This window comes from Phyllostomus discolor, chromosome 5 (assembly GCF_004126475.2).
Source record: "Phyllostomus discolor isolate MPI-MPIP mPhyDis1 chromosome 5, mPhyDis1.pri.v3, whole genome shotgun sequence".
In the NCBI taxonomy this organism is placed as follows: domain Eukaryota; kingdom Metazoa; phylum Chordata; class Mammalia; order Chiroptera; family Phyllostomidae; genus Phyllostomus; species Phyllostomus discolor.
This window is the reverse complement of record NC_040907.2, coordinates 119,726,407-119,743,813: the sequence shown is the minus strand read 5'-3', so window position 1 is coordinate 119,743,813 and position 17,407 is coordinate 119,726,407. Positions and strand designations below refer to the sequence as shown.

The 17,407-nt window shown below is 46.7% G+C and overlaps 1 protein-coding gene across 1 annotated transcript in view; it reads right to left on the bottom strand.

The window, feature by feature from the left end:
- Positions 1-17,407, bottom strand: part of KCNMA1 (potassium calcium-activated channel subfamily M alpha 1) — a 749,962-nt gene that overhangs the window by 601,526 nt on the left and 131,029 nt on the right.

Here is a 17,407-nt window from a genome sequence, read left to right as displayed (position 1 = left end):
ACATTCACATCCCCCAAATAACAGGATGGAACTCTATCCTGAAAGGAGGTACTGCAGGACACACAGGGGCTCATGGCCTAGGGCAGTGAAGGCCAAGAAGACCATTAGCTCTGTATTCAAGATATCTGATTTGTACAGTCATCTCTGTATACCAAAGGTGGAGTCAGAACCAGTAGTTCCTCTCCACTTTCCAAGGACAGGATGGACCTCCTTGAGTGAAAAAGCGCTCCCTAGCACTGGAGGCATTGAAGAGGAGGTTGGATGGTCCCTCAGTGGAGACACTGGAGCAATGATACCAGTGGCAGGTGGGAAAATGGGTTGATAGGACTTCTATAATTTCTTCCAACTTTGAGAGTCCCTAACTCAGCAGGCTGAACATGAAGTCACTGGAGACCTCCTGGTCACCTACCTGCAGGGCTCTCCTCTGGCCCTAAAATTAGAATTCCCAGAGTCCTGATCCAAATTAGATCCTTAATAATATGTCACCATGGCTATAAATATGTCTCTTTGAGGGCCAGTTAATATGATTATTTTAATCAGCTGCACTCCCTAGAAGGACTGCCAGCTCCCTCCTCAGCCCTGACTGCGATCTAAGCAGGCTCGGCCTCAGTCCTCACTCAAGCAGATCAACGCAGCAGCGAGATGAAGGTGAGGGTAGCCACAGGCAGCACCTTCTGCTTGCCCTTTTCTAGCATCCCTGGGGCACTCACTGCATTCTGGGGATCTCTCCTGATCATTCACCAAGCCTCCCAATAGAAAATAGGGTTGAAAACATGAGTGCTCATAGCAGCCAAACAGCAGAAAGTGTAAATCACACACAAGGTAATGTGAAGGGAGTGTTAGAGGTTGCACTATCCACCCCAAGTTCATATTTTAGAACTCTAACCTGCAGCACCTCAGAATGTGACTGTATTTGGAGACAGGGCCTTTAAAGAGGTGATTAATTAAAAGGAGGTCATTAGGGTGGAGGGGCCTTAAGCCAATACAGCAGGCATCCTGATAAGAAAAGAAGATTAGTACAGAGGAAGGGCCACGAGAGGACACAGGGAGAAGATGGCCATCTATAAGCCAAGGAGATAGGGCTCAGAAGAAAGCAACCCTACTGACACCTTCATCTCAGACTTTCAGCCCCTAGAACTGAAACAAGAATGTCTTGTCTAGCCACCCAGCCTTGGGTTTTGTTACAGCAGCCCACACAGGGAGTTTGGTGCATGTCCTGTCTGGAGGCTTTAAATTCTTATTTTTCCCTCTTTTTTAAAGACTAGCCCAGCCAAAGAAAATAGAGCTGGACCTCACTTTCACCAGTGTATGAATCCTGAATGGAATTTAAAGGAAAGAAGGACAACAGGGTATGTGAAAGTGTAGGAGAAAGGGCCCTGGGCCCCCGGTCAGGAGGGCTGCTCATCGCAGGCTGTTCTAACCAGCTCTGTGGTCACAAATCCTCTTAGTCCCCATCCCATCATCAGTTAACTGAAACTGCTGGACCAAATAACATCTAAGGGTCTTTCTAGTACTGACACTCCTTCAAGTTCTAAGACTTGAGGATCACAGCTGGCAAGAGGCAGCTTTGAGGCACAAGCCCAGACAGGAGAGGCCCTGGAGGACAGAGCGGGGCAACCTCAGAAGTACACGGATGTTGGGGCAGAGGGGGCAGTTAAGTAGCAAGGCTGGTGGGCTGTTTCTTGGAGCTAGAGGCTTCAGTTTATATCTTCCCTGCTTGGTTCCTGGGTTTAATGGCTGCATAGCCTTGGGCACTCACCCCACCAACACCTGCAGCCACATGTGATACCCACAAAGGAGACAGTAGGAGTGTCCATGTGTGTACCAGTAAAACATCCAAAGAAACCAAGGAAGCTCACCCTTACTCACGGACAAGAAGGAAGGCTGGGCACCTAGCAGGTTCTAGGATCGATGTCCACATCTATCAGTGCCCCCACAAGGTGATTCCCCAGCAAGGCGACATAAGTCTTCAGTCGGGGGGGGAGCTGGAGTGCCCCTCTCCCCACCATGATCGTGGACACCAAACTGCTGCACGGCCGTAACAATGCTTTGTGAGTGTGGCCCTATGTGAGATGAGGCAGTGAAGAAACGGTAATGTGCCCCCTCCAAAGGATCCATACAAGGCAAGATGGACAGTATGAAGATCCCTTATGTGTGCCTCACTGATACTATCCCCCCACATCACCTTTCCCACTTTTCAGATGGATAAACTAAGGCTAGGGGTGGTGAAGCCAGACAGAGGGGAGGATGGAGAAAAAAAACAAAACAAACCACAAGGCTTGGCATCATACCTTGACCTTGAACAAGTTATTTAATATCGCATTACATGGAAATGAAGTCATGTAACTAGCTCTAGCAGAGTCACCATGTGATCTATGGGCTTCAACTCAGAATGCTCCATTACCACATTTCATAGATGCAAATCACTTCAGATCTGGAAGGGGCCTGGGCTACCACAGATCTGACTCCCTTGGTCTATAGGCGAGAAAACAGGTCAGAAGAGTTCCTTGGCCAGGGTCTCACAGTGAAGCTCTGGCCAGGCTAGAAGCAGAACCCAGTATCTATTCCTTAAGCCACCCTGCCCTGTCCATTTGCCCTGAAAATATTCCTCTGCAAAAATGAGCAAACCATAAAGAGCAGGGTCCCCAGGACATGTGTATTGGGGTGGTGAAGGGAAGTTTCCATTCCTACTCCCCAAATCTGGGTCCTTCTGCCAGCCTGCACCCTGCTGGCCTCCTATGGTGACTTTGAGCTGAAAAACAAATTTCTCAAGTGCTCCTCTTGCAGAATAAAGCTGCTGGGAGAAGCTCAGAGGACTGGAATTAGAAATTCTAATTATTAGAACTCTCCGAATGCACAGAAGGACAATTTATAATTAGCACATGTCAAAAGGTCATCCCCGAAGGAGATAGATTATAAATTAGAAAACAAAGACAGTCCAGAGAGGGACTGGGGAGCTGGGCTGCTTGGCCTCCCACCCCTCCCTACAGCCTTGAATCCCCACTTCCTCCTAGTGCTGTTGTCTCCCCTGCTGTCTTGCCTGAGTGTCTACCTGGCATGCAGCCTCTCTTCCCCCAGTCCTCTGCCCTTTGTACCAGAGGTGCTGCCACTCTCCTGGAAGTCATTCTGCACAGGGATCCCTCTATTCAGGACCCAAGCAGCTCTAACCCCAAGTCTTGAGCTGGTTAGAGGCCTGTCACTCCTGCTACCAGGAGCTGCAAATAAAGGTTGAAGGACCAGCCTCTTAGTGGGAAAGAAAGCCTCCAGTGGACTGATAATGTCATTATCTGCTGCACAGGTACATGTGCCAGTGTGGCTTCTCACAGCCAGAGCTGCTCTTGCAATTAAATTCCAGGCACTTCCCTCCCCCCAAAAGGGACTGGGAAAAGCCAGCATGGAAGAGAAAGAGCACCTCCTTGTTTCTTACATGCATGAATGAATGAATGCTGAACCGGCTGCTGACTTACATGCCATAAATATTTTCTTGAGCACTTCTTGTGTTTTACTCGCAATATTTGAGATTGAGAGGGGAAAGTAATCAAAGATACAGAAATAATAACACATGACCCTGAGGAATTCACATTAGCACAAATTTGACAAGTTAAAACAGAAATTTTAAAGGAATGCCAAGAGAACTGGCACCTGTAGATAAGGACACCTGGTTTCCAGAAAAAGCCCCCAGCTGTGTAACTTGCCTCATACAGGTCATTTGAGTCTCCATCTTCTATTCCATGGAGATATTTCCTACCTTGCTTACCCCACAGGTGTTGCCATGGAGAACACACAACAAAACATAGTGACAAGTCCTTTGGGAAATGCCTATAACATAGTAACTTGTTATCATGACATGAACCAATCTTCATTCTAATAACTGATAATAAAAAGAATATCTTTGTTTTTCCATATTCCCTGGTCTTACTCAAGATGGCACCCAGTTCCTTGGACAAACACTTTATCAGGCCATCACCATATGTCTATTCTTACTAAGGAATCTTCTAGACATTGATTTATTTTCCCATATACTGTTGCCCATAGGAGAAAGAATGCATTCGTGCATAGAAATGATAAGAAGGTTTTGCTCCAGGAGTACATGAACTCCATTTGTTTGGTATCGGCTGCTTGGAGCACTGTGTTGAGAAGGATTCTGAGCCTGCATCTTAGCTTAGCTGGAAAAGTATCCTGATAGATTAATAATGTCTGTTAAGAATAAGGGATAGGAGGTAGCACTTTGTCATTTATGACTTAGGCAGAAGATATTCCCATTCAACCACACTCATTGTATATATTTATAGTTGTATCCCCCAGTCATTCAAGAATTAGCTAATTCTTCTGAATCTAATTCTTCTATGTGAATTGTTGAAATTAAGCTCTCTCAGCCAGCAAGGCCAAAGGCATGATCTCAGCAAGAAACTGTTACCCTTAGGAAATAAGCTATTCTCTCAGTGCTAGCATGCCTTGATCATGCTTTTATAAATGAGATCACTGTCTCAGATATCTGGGTGCCATTATCTGGGGTCTGTGAAACTTGGGCACTGCCACATAAAAATCATCCAGCTGCAACACCCTGCAGAGACCAGGCACCTCTGGCCTTTAATTCTATAGCATGTTGTAAAAGTCTTTGCAACTCTCTGCCTTCAACACTTCTCAGGAAAATACATTATCATGGGCTTAATGTCATGAGAATTCCTCCCATTTGTCAAAAATTTACCCTGCTCAAATTTTAAAGAGGACCTCTCTCTTGGCATGTCTACGTTTGGTGAAGTCTTTCTTTCTTGGTTGCTCTGCTCACATTTTATAAACCTCTATGTGTCTGTGCTGATTTCACACAGAGCTGGGCTGCAGTCAAGGCCTGACTACTTAGGCAAAGGAGAACTGAGCAAATGAGCACTGTGATCATGATCAAGACCGGAAGAAAACAGGCTGGTCCAGGCCCAGCAGTAGCAGCAGCTGTGCACCAGGAACACTCCAAACACAAAGAGCCTCAGTGAGTCAGTCACCAGGGAAGAAGGGCCCTTGGACAATCTCACATTTGCAGCTGGAACACAGACTGCTGATGCAGGGGGCAGCTTAGAACCCGTCTAGTGGCTGCATATGTGGAAACTGGGGTCCCCCAAAATTAATCTGCCCATACTCCTGGTACAATCCAGGGATAATGACTAGTGATAATAGCATCACAAAGTGCATGTTCTAAAGCATTTTATACATGTGCCTTTTTGCTTCTTCAGGGGGTTTCCTCCTAAGTCTTCCCATAATGTTCTCACTGCCCAACTCTACGTCTAGAATCCCCTCTCAGGACTAAAAGCACACTGTCTTAAACACTTCTGATATTCAAAGTTGTTTAAATAAAAGAGCAAATGAAGTGATGTATATAATTCTGAAGAAAGATGTTCAATGCAATTCTATTTATAATAGCAAAAAAAAGAAATAAAGGGGAAATATGAGGAAAAGTGGTGAGGATCTATAACACGGGATATTAGTCCTTTTAAATTGTGTTTATAGAGTCTCAACCACATGTGGAAATGCTGGTAATAAGATGATGTTAAGGAAAAAAAGCAGAACACTAAATTGCATACTCTATGATCTTGACAATATAAAGCCTAAAGCACAGTAATATTGTTAAGAAAAGATAAAGCAAAATGTGAATAGTAGATGTTTCTGATGTGATTACAGGTGATTTTATTTCTGTTTCTCTGCACACTTCTGTTCTTTGTAAATATTTTACAATGTGCTTGCAAGACTTTCATACACAGTGGGAGGGGACTCAAAAATGGAAAAGAATGTCCACAGATGTGATTCGTCCTTGTTGGGATATGAAAAGAGACAAAATTTATCTCTTTTCATGTAGAGAAGTTGATGAAACAAAAAGACACAGATGCTGAGCAAGGAGGCAGACACTCCTCCCATGCCCAGCTGGCCATTCCCGCTCCGGACGTTTGTAGTGCTGAGCACATGCTGCCTTAAAAACTGTTGCCTACGTGTCTTGTCTTTGAGGCTATACAAATTGTTTAACCTTTCCTGTGTACCTCTCTCTTGCTTCCCTCAAATGAACTGAGAGCTCCTTGGGTAGAGGAGGGGGTCCCTGCCTTATAAGTCCTTGTACTGCCTTAGGAGCTAAGCCTAGAGATTTTTTTCAATAACTGACACCTCAGATCTTGGAAAGCAGTTGCCCATCGATTGACTGATTGAATAGGTTAAAAAGGAGAATGGCCCCTGGAGCACCTTGGCCTTTGTCCAACCCAGAAGCCAGATGTACTCCTTCAGGAACCACAGTCCTCGCCAACCAGGATGCCAATGTATGTCAACTGTGATGCTGGCATCTGTCCCCAGCAGGGCCGAGCTACCAGCCAATAAATCTCAGGGCACTCAGGCATCAGGATGTGTCCCTCACTTCTCACAAGACCTGGGCTGGCTACAAGCCAGGGACAGGGAAGGGCTGGCCCTGCCCGCCTCCCATCTGGTCAGAAGGATCCAATTCCAGTTTCTGACCTGCGGTTGGGTCTGGCACAGTGACCCAGGCCTCCAGCCGGCAAATCCCAGTCATAAAACTCTGGTCTGATCCGATCCGACCCACAAGGCCCCCTCCTAAACTGCAGCCGAGCGGATCCTCTTCCAGCTGACCCAAAGGCACTCCAACGGGCATGTTTACTTTCACTGTACTATTAAAGCACCCAGACAAACACAGAAGCAGTCCCCCCTCTTTGGGAGCAGGACATTCGGCAAAGGCAGGCCCAACAAAGAAGGCTCTAACTTACAACTATATCCTTTAAAGCCTAAACTTGCCCGAGAGATGCTCCATAGGCAGAGACATGGGCTATAGCTCCTTCTCTGAATTCTTTTGAAACCACAGTGACCATTGCAGCCCTCCCCAAAGCACTGGCCCCACACCCTGGCCTGTACACACTGCCCTTCACTGAAGCCCTCCCTGATTACCCTGCGCACAGTAATCCCAAGTTTTAGGATCCTCTCTTCTCCCAGTATGATGAACATACTAAGACACACACACATACATAAATACATAGTATATACATGTTACTTTCCCAGTGAAAGCATGTTTTCCTTAGGGGCAGGGGTCCAATCACTTACACCTTCTGCATCTAGCTAAAGAATGAACCCAAAAGTCTTGAACTAATAAATAAATGAACACACAGGCTTATTAATGGACTGGTTAGTTGACAGCTCTAAGGAACTGCGGCAACAGCCAATATAGGAACATCCTCCTTCAAACCACGCCTTTCTAAATCCAAGGAGATATTCAACTCAATCACATTATAGAAGTAAAGTAATATTGAAAGTAGTAATTTTTTGGAATTACTTAGTAATTTCTACTTAGAAAGCAGTAATTTTTACTAGTTATTAGGTAAGAAGCATTTGATACATATCTCACACAGTAACTGTATAGAGAAGATATTATTCCCATTTTACAGGTAGGAAAATGAAGATCAGAGGCCACCCAAGGGTGAAAATATTGGACTTGGGATCTGTTAGGATAATGCTTCATAAACTGTAAGGGGCTGCTGGTCTTAGAACTGCCCTTGCTGACCACAGCCTGGGCAAAATCCAAAACCCTAGGACATAGAGAGTCAGGGTTGACACATGAAGCAGGCAGGTTCTACAGGACTCAAGCTGTCCCTGGGACCAGATCCCAGGCAGAAAGTAACTGCCCTGACTTGCCTTTTGCTCAAGTGCTGAGAAGACAGTTCCCATCCTTCAATTTTATTTAATCAAAGCAAAGAATTCATAAGAACCTGCAAACATTCACTCATCAGGCAGATTAAATATTTGATAACCCTGCAGTTTAATTTTTTATGGCTCAGCGTGTGCCAGGAACTGCTCCGGGGGAGGTTGCCACCATCCCTGGGACGGAGGAACAGCTGACCAGGCAGCAGCTGGCCGAGGCAGCGGAGACAAAGGCATGATGGGGCACTGCTCCGTGCCCGCTCTCCTGCCCTGACCACAACGAGACACTCCTTCTGGATCCCTGGGCCAAAGAACCACAGCTGCTGTTCTCTAAGTCCTTAAAGAGAAGCTAATCAAAACGAGAGGTCATGGGGAAGGCAAGCTGAGGGCCTCACAAGGTCAGGGAGGAACCCAGATGACCCAAATGTCCAGGTCTCAGAAGAGGGACACAGTCTCCTCCTTCTGTCTCTTTTGCAAGTCACCTGACCACACGTTGGCTAAAGCTTCTGGACAAATGTATGACACAGCATAAGGGCAAAGCCACTCTATTCATCTTCCTGCCAACTATTTAGTAGCACCATAGGATCGTCCTTGACCTTCCACAGTCCCAAAGTCCTCCTTACAGCTCATCTTGGCCCTCATGAGGCTTTGGGGTCTATGAAGAAAGAAGAATTTGGAGGCAAGAGTGCTTCACAGCCTCAAACTATTTTCTCCAGGGATAGGAAGTCTCTCTCCCAGTCCTTTGATGATCTTTAAGATGAAATTCCAGCAAATTTTGTCTCATCCACCCAAAAATGCTCAAATCTCATGCAGCCCCCTTTCAATCCCTGAACTGCAACCCTACTCACTCTCATGCCCCCAGTCTTCTCACCCCCCTTCCCTCCGCTCTACAACCCCTACACACCCCTTCTTCCTCTCTGCCCACCAGAGAAAGAGCTGGTATCTAAGCATTCAGCTGATACCCCGGTCAACATCCATGCAATTAATTTCTTCAGGGTGTAGAGGGTGGCCAGGAGAAGAAACTGTGACATTCCAGCAGCCAGCAGAGATTTCTGTTTTAATCTCTTTTTAATTGGCTGTGCCACTAACAGCATATCAGAAATTTCTCCATTCCAGCCCTCCTCCTCTCTGCCATTCCCTTCCACCCTTACAAGAGAAGGGTATCTTGGCAGTTTGCTGGAAAAGTAGAGAAATGTCACAGCAGAGTTCAACTCATTTTTCCTGCTGTCCCTATTCACCATCAGCCTAATGAGGAGTCATGGTGGTGACATAGTTCTCAGTTTGTCACTGTGTGGCTCATTGAGGCAGGCGACGAGGAGGAAAGTGAGGTGCCACTCCTCCCAGAGAGAAGAGCAATGGCCTCCTGATGGTAAACACGAGGGGGCAGGGCTCTCTGTCCCAGGGATCTTAGGCTCTATCTCTGCTCTGCAGACACCCTCACAGTCCCGCCATACTCTCCAGGGAAGACAGGAAACTTCCAGCAACCTGTGCTGGCCAGCTCAAGGCCTGTCTGGTGATGGATGTGTTGTCATTGGACAATGTCACACAAAAAAAATGGGAGTATGTGGAAAAGGGAAAGCTGTTTGCCCATTTTCCTCATTTAAGAATCTGGTGAAATTATGAGCAAAGCTTATCTCTGCACAGGGACAACTCATTTGCAAAAATAGCACTGAGACATTTAAGGGGAATAGGCAATTTATTTGATGTCTTGGCATGGCCACGCAAGCCATTAACATAATGACAAAAAGGACATGCTGGACAGTCATCACCATCCTCCTCTCCTCCAGGAAACCCGATGGAGTTTTCATGACTTGCATTTGACATTTTAATAAAGGATCAACTTCAGAGCACTGGGGGGAGAAAGTGGAGGACAGGATCTGCAGGGTGGGATCCAGGCGGGAGGAGACAGACACGGCACAAAGAGAAAACAGAGTGGTCCTGGGGGGCAAAAAAAAGCCCTCTGGGCCCCAGCCTGGTGGAATTCCTGACTGTCTTATTATTTGGGAAGAGGGGAGACATTTTCCAAGAGGACAAAGTACAAGCAACTCAGTAAGTAACTATCTAGGAATTTCTCATATATGATTGTTGTTTTTCAAATTATAAAGCACTGTAGGCACCTTATCACATTGGATCCTGTTATACAGGTGTTGTTACTCACATTATACAGACAAAGAGACCAACTTGCTCAAGGTAACAGACCTACGGATGGAAGGAACTAGGAATCAGATGTTTTGGGGCCTCCTTCTTAGAGAGGCCCATCTCAATTTAATTAATGAGAAAAATAATGACTGATACTAGACATGGAGCACCTTCTATGTGCTCTGCACAGTGCTAAGCACTTCACATTAATTATCTCCAATTTAATCCTCATACTAAAGTTGGGAGAGGTGTTACAGCCCTCATTAGTCAGATGAGAAAACCAAGACCCTGGGCCATTAGTAACTTACCCAAGGCCACAGGACCAACAGGAGCAGAACCAGGACTCAAATCCAAATCTCGCCAGTGGATCCCAGGGGTTCGCAATTTTGCCTGCCATCACAACCACCTGAGGGGCTGATGACAAGGTGTGTGGGGCACCACTCCCAATCTCTGGTTCTGGGGTCTGGGACAGGGCCTAAGAATTTGCATTTCCAAAAGTTCCCAGGTGATACTTATGCAGCTGGCGTGGAGACTCCAATTTGAAAACCACTGGTCTATCTAACACTGCCTCCTATCACCCATCAGCTAACAAGTCTTCCTGTTGGAGATGTGATGAAACAGCGTGTGCAGAGAATGACTGTGGGAAGCTACCTCCCCAGTGCACAGAACCACTCTCTTGAGACTTGTTACCATAAATAGAGCACACATCAGCCACAGAGACACTTAAGCACCATCTGTATCAGTTAAACATCAACTGAGAGATGTTCTAACCCAATTTACACTCAAACTCACTCTGTTCTTCATCTGGACCTCCCCTGGTTAAAAGAAGCCCTAACATCTATTCTTCAGCCAAGAGATCTTGTGATTGTTAAAATACACCTTCTTCAGCAGCACAGAGAGCACTTCTGGATGAGCAACCCCCAACAGTACACACCCTGACATGTGTGTGTCTGTATGCTCACCAGATGCCTAAAGTTACATACATTATCCACACACACAGTCATTTTCAAGGATAATGAAAGTCAACAGAAATAGATGTTTTAATATTTCCTTCCTGTTTTCCAAAAGACAGTTCTGTGCATCTCACTTTGGAGACCACTAGTCTAGAACTTGGTGTTCTATCTGCACAGTCAGTCAGTTCTCAGGTCCAGGATCAACCGTGGGAACAGTCAATGGCTCCTCATCCCTGCTAAAGAACTGCTATCCCTATGGTTCGGGACAAGTGAGTTCCATGTTGCTAACAACAAGCCATTGAGGTGCACACTGCCCCTCAGAGAGTAACCCTGATGAGCCCCAGCCCATCACAAGTGTCCTGTAAGCATCTTTCAGCCACAGCTTCTCAATTTGGGGGTCATTTTTCTGAAAGAGAGGAGCACCAAGGAGCCCAGAGACAAGACAACAGCTGCCTATAAAGGCTGTGTCTTAAAGGCAGAAAGCAAGAGACGATTGAGCCTAACTTGAAGGGGCACTGGGAGGAGAGAGGACAGGATCAGGCATCGGGGAGCAGGCCCAGGGATCAGCCTCCACCAATAACCACGGATGAGGCTTGGAGCACACTGTATGTCCCCAGACAGTGGTGTCCTTGCCTAGCAAATGAGGTACATGGTGACCCACTGCAACCTGGTTTTCTGTTTCACTAGGGTTTCCCAGAATGCAGACCTGTAGTGCTAAAATAAGGACAGTCCATGCAAACTGCAATGGTTTGTCACCCCAGGTGGGAGCCAGGTACCAACTCTGGGTGAACCTGGTGTTTATCATCACCACCCTGACCTCTTCTCTAAGGCATCCAGGAGAGCAGAAGGAGCCTGAGGGCAATCCCTGTTCTCAAGGTCTTTGCAATTCTGTAAGATGGAGTTAATCATCATCATCATCATCACCATCATCATCATCATCATCATCATCCAAACCAAATTAAATATCCATATCAGGTCAGAATAGAGGTTGGAAAGAGGAGCTAATATAGTCTGCAGTAGCTGGGATAGACTCTATGGAAGAAACCAAGGTCTAGGAGCTGGCAGATTGAGCACAAATCAAACGTGCCCTTCCCTGTCCCTCGCCTGCATCTTTCTCCTTCCCCTTACCACCACCCTCTGCACAGGACAACAGAGAAAAAAACAGGCTCTGGAGTATTACTGAATCCAAACCTGATGCTACCATTTCATTTTTTGAGAGATCCTGAGATAGTTACTCAAATTCCCACAGCCTCCATATTCTTTTCTTTTAAATGGGTTCAATCATACCCCCACTTCTGAGGGTTGTTTTAAAGACTGAATGAAATAATGTACACAGAGTGCTTCTGAGCTGTTTGAGGGCATGCGTTCCATCGACAGTGACTATTCCTAATCTCTCCTGACGCTTTTCGGTCTGATATGAATCTTAGGCACATTTACAAACAGTGCTCCACACACAGTAAGCGCTCCACAAGTATGAGCTATTGTAAATCCTGCTGCTGTAAATGCCGGGCTAGCAGGCTTCGGCCCACTCCTGTCTGCCTATCCTGAAGCTGAAAAAGACAGGAGCAGGGTGTGTGGAGGAGTCACAGGGAAGCCAGCCCTGGCCCCGGGCAAAGCCGGAGGGTTTCTCCTGACCCTGTTCAAATAAAACAGCACCCTTCCTTTGATTTCACGTTGGAACTCATACATAGCCCTGAGCAGCCTCTCTTCTCTGGTTCTGAAGAAAAGTATACAGACCTCTGCCCCCTGCTGGGAGGGTGTGTTCCCTCAGGCCATGACAAGTCCAGGCGTGAGCTCAGGGCCTTTTGAGGTTCTTAGAAATAAGCTTCCTAAGAGCATGGCAGGTTTCAAGAATCCCTGCAGGTGAAATGTCAGCAGCATTAGGGAGGGTGCCCTCCTGCTTGAGCTGGTCTCCGTTCAGGTCCACTTCTTTGATTCTAACATATTTTCTTGAGCAATATCTTGTTTGTTGTTGTTGTTGCCTACTATGTCCCCAGGATTAAAACACACTTAATAAAAGTAAAACTGAAATGCAAATTATTTGAGAAGGGCAGTAACTTAAGCCCTCACCAGCAACATCACCCAGAAACCTGTGAGAAATGTAGAGTCTTGATTCCTACCCCAGCCCTACAGGGCCAGAAATCCTGAGGATGGAGCTGGTCTGTTTTAATAATACGCTGCCAGGTGATGCTGATGCTGCTCAAGTCTGAGAACCAGTAACCTCAGCCTTCATCATCCGACTCCTTGTGCCATAAGCAGGTACTGTGTTCTCTTTTATGTATTTGCTCAACACGCACTGATTAAGCACCAACGCAGCAAAGGCTAGGTGTGTCCATTGGTCCTCAGGTGGCCCATGGGTGTCCACAAGATAGCAAGCAATGTGGTAAATCCCCTAAGCAGTTACCCTAGAAGACCTTCAAACGTTGTTCTCAGTCAGCATGAAGAAGGGCCACGATGCTGAGGCATGGCTAGCTGACTGTCCTTTGGGGGTTGTCCTATCATCGTAGGATGCTTGGCAGCACTCTGGCCTCTATCTGCTAGATACCAGTAACATGCCACCCCAGTTATACCAAATGTCCCATAGTGGTAGTGAGTGGGGGGCAAAATGCCAGATTAATAATTACTGGGTTAAAGGACCATATGTCTTGATGTCTAAGGTCCCTACTAACTGTAACAATCAACAATTTTGGCTGTACATGTGGATTTGTAGGGCAGATTCCTCTTAATATCTAGCTCCCATAATGAATCTAACATAGGATATGATCTAAATTTTTGTAAATGTACCCCTACCTCACCCCAACTCCAGCATTCAGAAGTTGACCAGTTTCTAGTGATTCCAGCTTTCTGATGGTCTTACAGACAGCAAGGACTTGATAATACCCCAGAATGAAATTACCATCACACCAGTTAAAAGCGAGGATTATTGGAACCTCTCAGGCAGAGTTTTTATTAGTTTAACACTAATATAACTGCTACAAATCTCTATAAATGTGGAGTACCTACTACACACCAGGACCACCCAGAACGCTTGGCTACATTATGTGATTTAATCCTCACAGGAGCCCTTGGAGGTCAATGCTATGGTTATTCACATTCAGCAGTTGAAAAACCAGGCTCAAAGAGGTTAAACAATATGCCTAAGGTCATAGAGTCCACCTGACTCCATAGCCTGTGCTCTTTCCACTGTAGAAATTCCCACTGGGAACAGGAAATTCACTGCTCCCTGGGCCTCCATTTAGGGTAAAACCCTCATAGGCTCTCCTCTCCAGGACTCAGATCTCTAGGGACCATCCCAGGCGAGTAGGCACAACAATGCAGCCCGAGTGTCAAAGATGCATTTCTCTCCCCAGACCACGCAGAACCCTAGGCCTTATAGAGATGCATACATATAGCACACTGGCTTGTAAATGTTTCTTGACCTTGTTTACACCATGAACCACTCTTTGTAACTTCAGTGCCTGCCTATAATATACATATATACATATATAGGTATGTGGGTGTGTATATATATGCTTGCTAAATGAATTACCAAATGTTCCTGCATTTCAAACACTGGGATACTGAGGCCACCCACTTCTTTCAAGGCAAGTCATTATCTACAGTAAAACCAGCCAGTCTCTGGCCCCACACATTATCCTGCTTATCCTGGGCCAAAATTACCCCCAGTGCTGATTTCCTTTGTTTTATAACTTCATCTAAGGGTAAACACACTCCCTTTTGCATTATTAGCAAATAAAGGAATGACTGGGTTTGAGCTGCATGGTGGCCCAAAGAATTGGCCCGGGAGACCACTGAAGAATTCCAGAGCCTCGGCCATAAGCGAGGGCCCTGCACATGGCATGTCCGTGCCCTCAGTTACTAGGGCACCTTGAGTGGGGCTGCCTCACTGTTCTGTGGCCCAGTTTCCCCCTTGGACAGCAGGCTGAGTGAGATGCCCCCATGGTGTGATATTATTACCTGGCACACCGAGGAATGAGGCCACTGCTACAATGAGGCCACCCCGCCCCCAAAGAGTCTTGAAAATTCTGCTCCTTGGGGCAGGACAACCAGGCAATGTAGGGCGGCTGCCGCTCCAGTTTATTAAGGAATGGAAGATAGAAGAGGGCATCGTGGGGTGAGTGGGTAATCACATCTCTGGGATACCCAGCAATGACAGAAGGAACCACAGAACAAAAAGGCACAAACTGTGGGTCTCATCCTGGGGGAAATGGGTATAAAACTCTTATACACACACCCCACACACACATACTCCAGGGAGTCTAATTTTAGTAGCCAATCACCCCAGCAAAGCACTTTACAAGCAGTTATTTTGAGAAATGCTATTACCCACTGCGTTATTTTTAATGCTCCTTGTGGGACAGGCATTTGTGACACAAACAGCAGCTGAAAGGCAGTAAACGCAAAGCCTTGGATGTGTCCAGGGCCTAGGGCCAGCCCCTTGGGAAAGCAGATGGAGGGATGGGCAAGCATCCTGTGCCCTGCTTTGTGACAAGTGCTCAGTTCACCAGGGATGGGCGCCAGGAACTGAATGAATGAGAAGTCTGTAACAGCCAAACTGCCTATGGGCCAGAAGACTCTGAAATGATCCCAGTGAGCATGACACTCCTCAGCATCTCCTCGCAGCCCACAGGTCACAATCCACACCTGAAGTCCCCAACCTAACTCCCCAAACCCAGCATTTCTACAGAGACTCTGCTCCTGGCACCCTCGCCTCCTTGCTTTCTGCTTCCCCCTCCTCTCCATTGACCAAGATGATCCCCTCACCCCCATACCTGGAGCGCCCCCTCCCATCTCCCCGAATCCAGCCCACAATGAGCTTACTCTGCAAACATCTACAATAAAAGCTGGGACACCTTGGAGCCATTCCACATCGATAGCTTCCATGTGTGGTCAATTGTGCATGTGTTCCTCATGGGAAGAGCTGCCGCCATTTACTGAATGCTTAACATGAGCCAGGCATCCCACCATGCCCTTTGCAAAGCTCAATGAATTCTCCTAAGGGTCCTAGTTGGTACCCTCATCCTGATTTTAAAAGTGAGGAAACTAAGGCATAGGGGCATTTTCTGAGATTGCATAGGCTGGTCTAAGCAAAGCCCTGCGGTGTGACGTTTAAAGGTACTTGGGGGCCGGCCTGTCTGTGTCAAAACCCAGCTCCACACCTTGGAATCTCGGATAATTCTTTATATCAGTCTGTGCCTCAGTCTTTCCCTGGGTGCCTGTGGGATGAAAGGAGTGAATATCTGTAAAGTCCCTTTAAGATGCCTGGTACCCAGCAGGTATTGTCTGTGGGTGAGTTCTTAGCACTGCAGTGGAGGTGAGGGGCCACAGTGTCTCCACCTAATACTCACTGGGTGCCAACAATGTATTACTGTGTGCTACATTAATGCTCACAAAAACTTTATAAAAGTTTACCAAGAAACTCAGTTAAGAGAAGTGGAATCATTCACCTCAGGTTGAAGCTAGTCGATGGGGATTTGAACCTGTAGTTAAACTAAGTCTGAGTTTTAACTAGAACTTCTGCTGGCTGATTTGTCTCTCTGGAAACAATGATTTTTTTCTTCACATTCCCCTCAGTTCCTGGCATGGGGTCAGACCCTTTAAACAAACTCAATAACAACTCTAGGTTTCTGGCAAGGCTTTGTAAATGGGGGCAGGGGGCTGGCTGCAGATCCAGAGCCCTGCCACCTCCCAGGGTGCTCCTGGCTTATCACCCCCTTCCCCACCCACACCCAGGCAGGCACAGTGCTTCGAAAGCAGAGGGGAGGCAGCAGAACACTTGATGCAGCCTCACTGAGGGCCAGGACCTGGTGTTCAAATGACAACAAGCTGCCCATGGGGACCCAAAGCCTAAAGGTCAGGAATTTGGGATAGGCCAAACATGCCACCGTGTGCTGGAGAAGTCCAGAACTGTAAGGCGTCAAGTGTGAGCTGGAGACAGGATGACAGAGAGAATGCAAGCCCAACTAAGCAAGTACATGTGAGTGAATTATGTGCGTGGTTTGATTTCAGGCACCAGGAAGATTTATAAAGCTCATCGCCCTCCTAGAGTTGCCGGCGAAAGGCCACATGTTTAACACCATGTCGGTCAACCAGTGCAGGAGGGAAATGTGCACCCAAGTAGGGGCTGGGAGCCAGAGGCGGGGGGGCATCAAAGAGGTTATCCCTGTTCCCAATGGCTCATGGTCTTAGCCAAGGACACGAGATTGACAACCATGAAACGCTGAAGGCACCATCAAACACAGAATTCTGATATGGTGCCAATTGAGGTACTACATTTCTTGTGAACCTACTATGTGCCCAGGGATCCCTGTGTCTAGCTCTGCTTATGAAACATTGAGTGAATCACTGTACCCAGAGTCTAGGTCCCCCCCTCACACAATGAGGATACTGACAAAACATCTTACAGGCCTGCTGAATGAGGCAGAGGATAAGCCCTGTGCAAATGTTGGCTTACCCCGTGCAAGGGAGAACAAGACAGAAGGTCTCTGCTCTCTGGGAGCTTGTCAGTATATAAAGGGGATGAAATCAAATGTTGAAAAGACAATAAACACAATGGAGGGCTGGTGGATTAAATACCCAACTGACAGTACCACTCAGTAGAATGGGATGGGGGATTTGGAATTTCAAAGAAACTCATC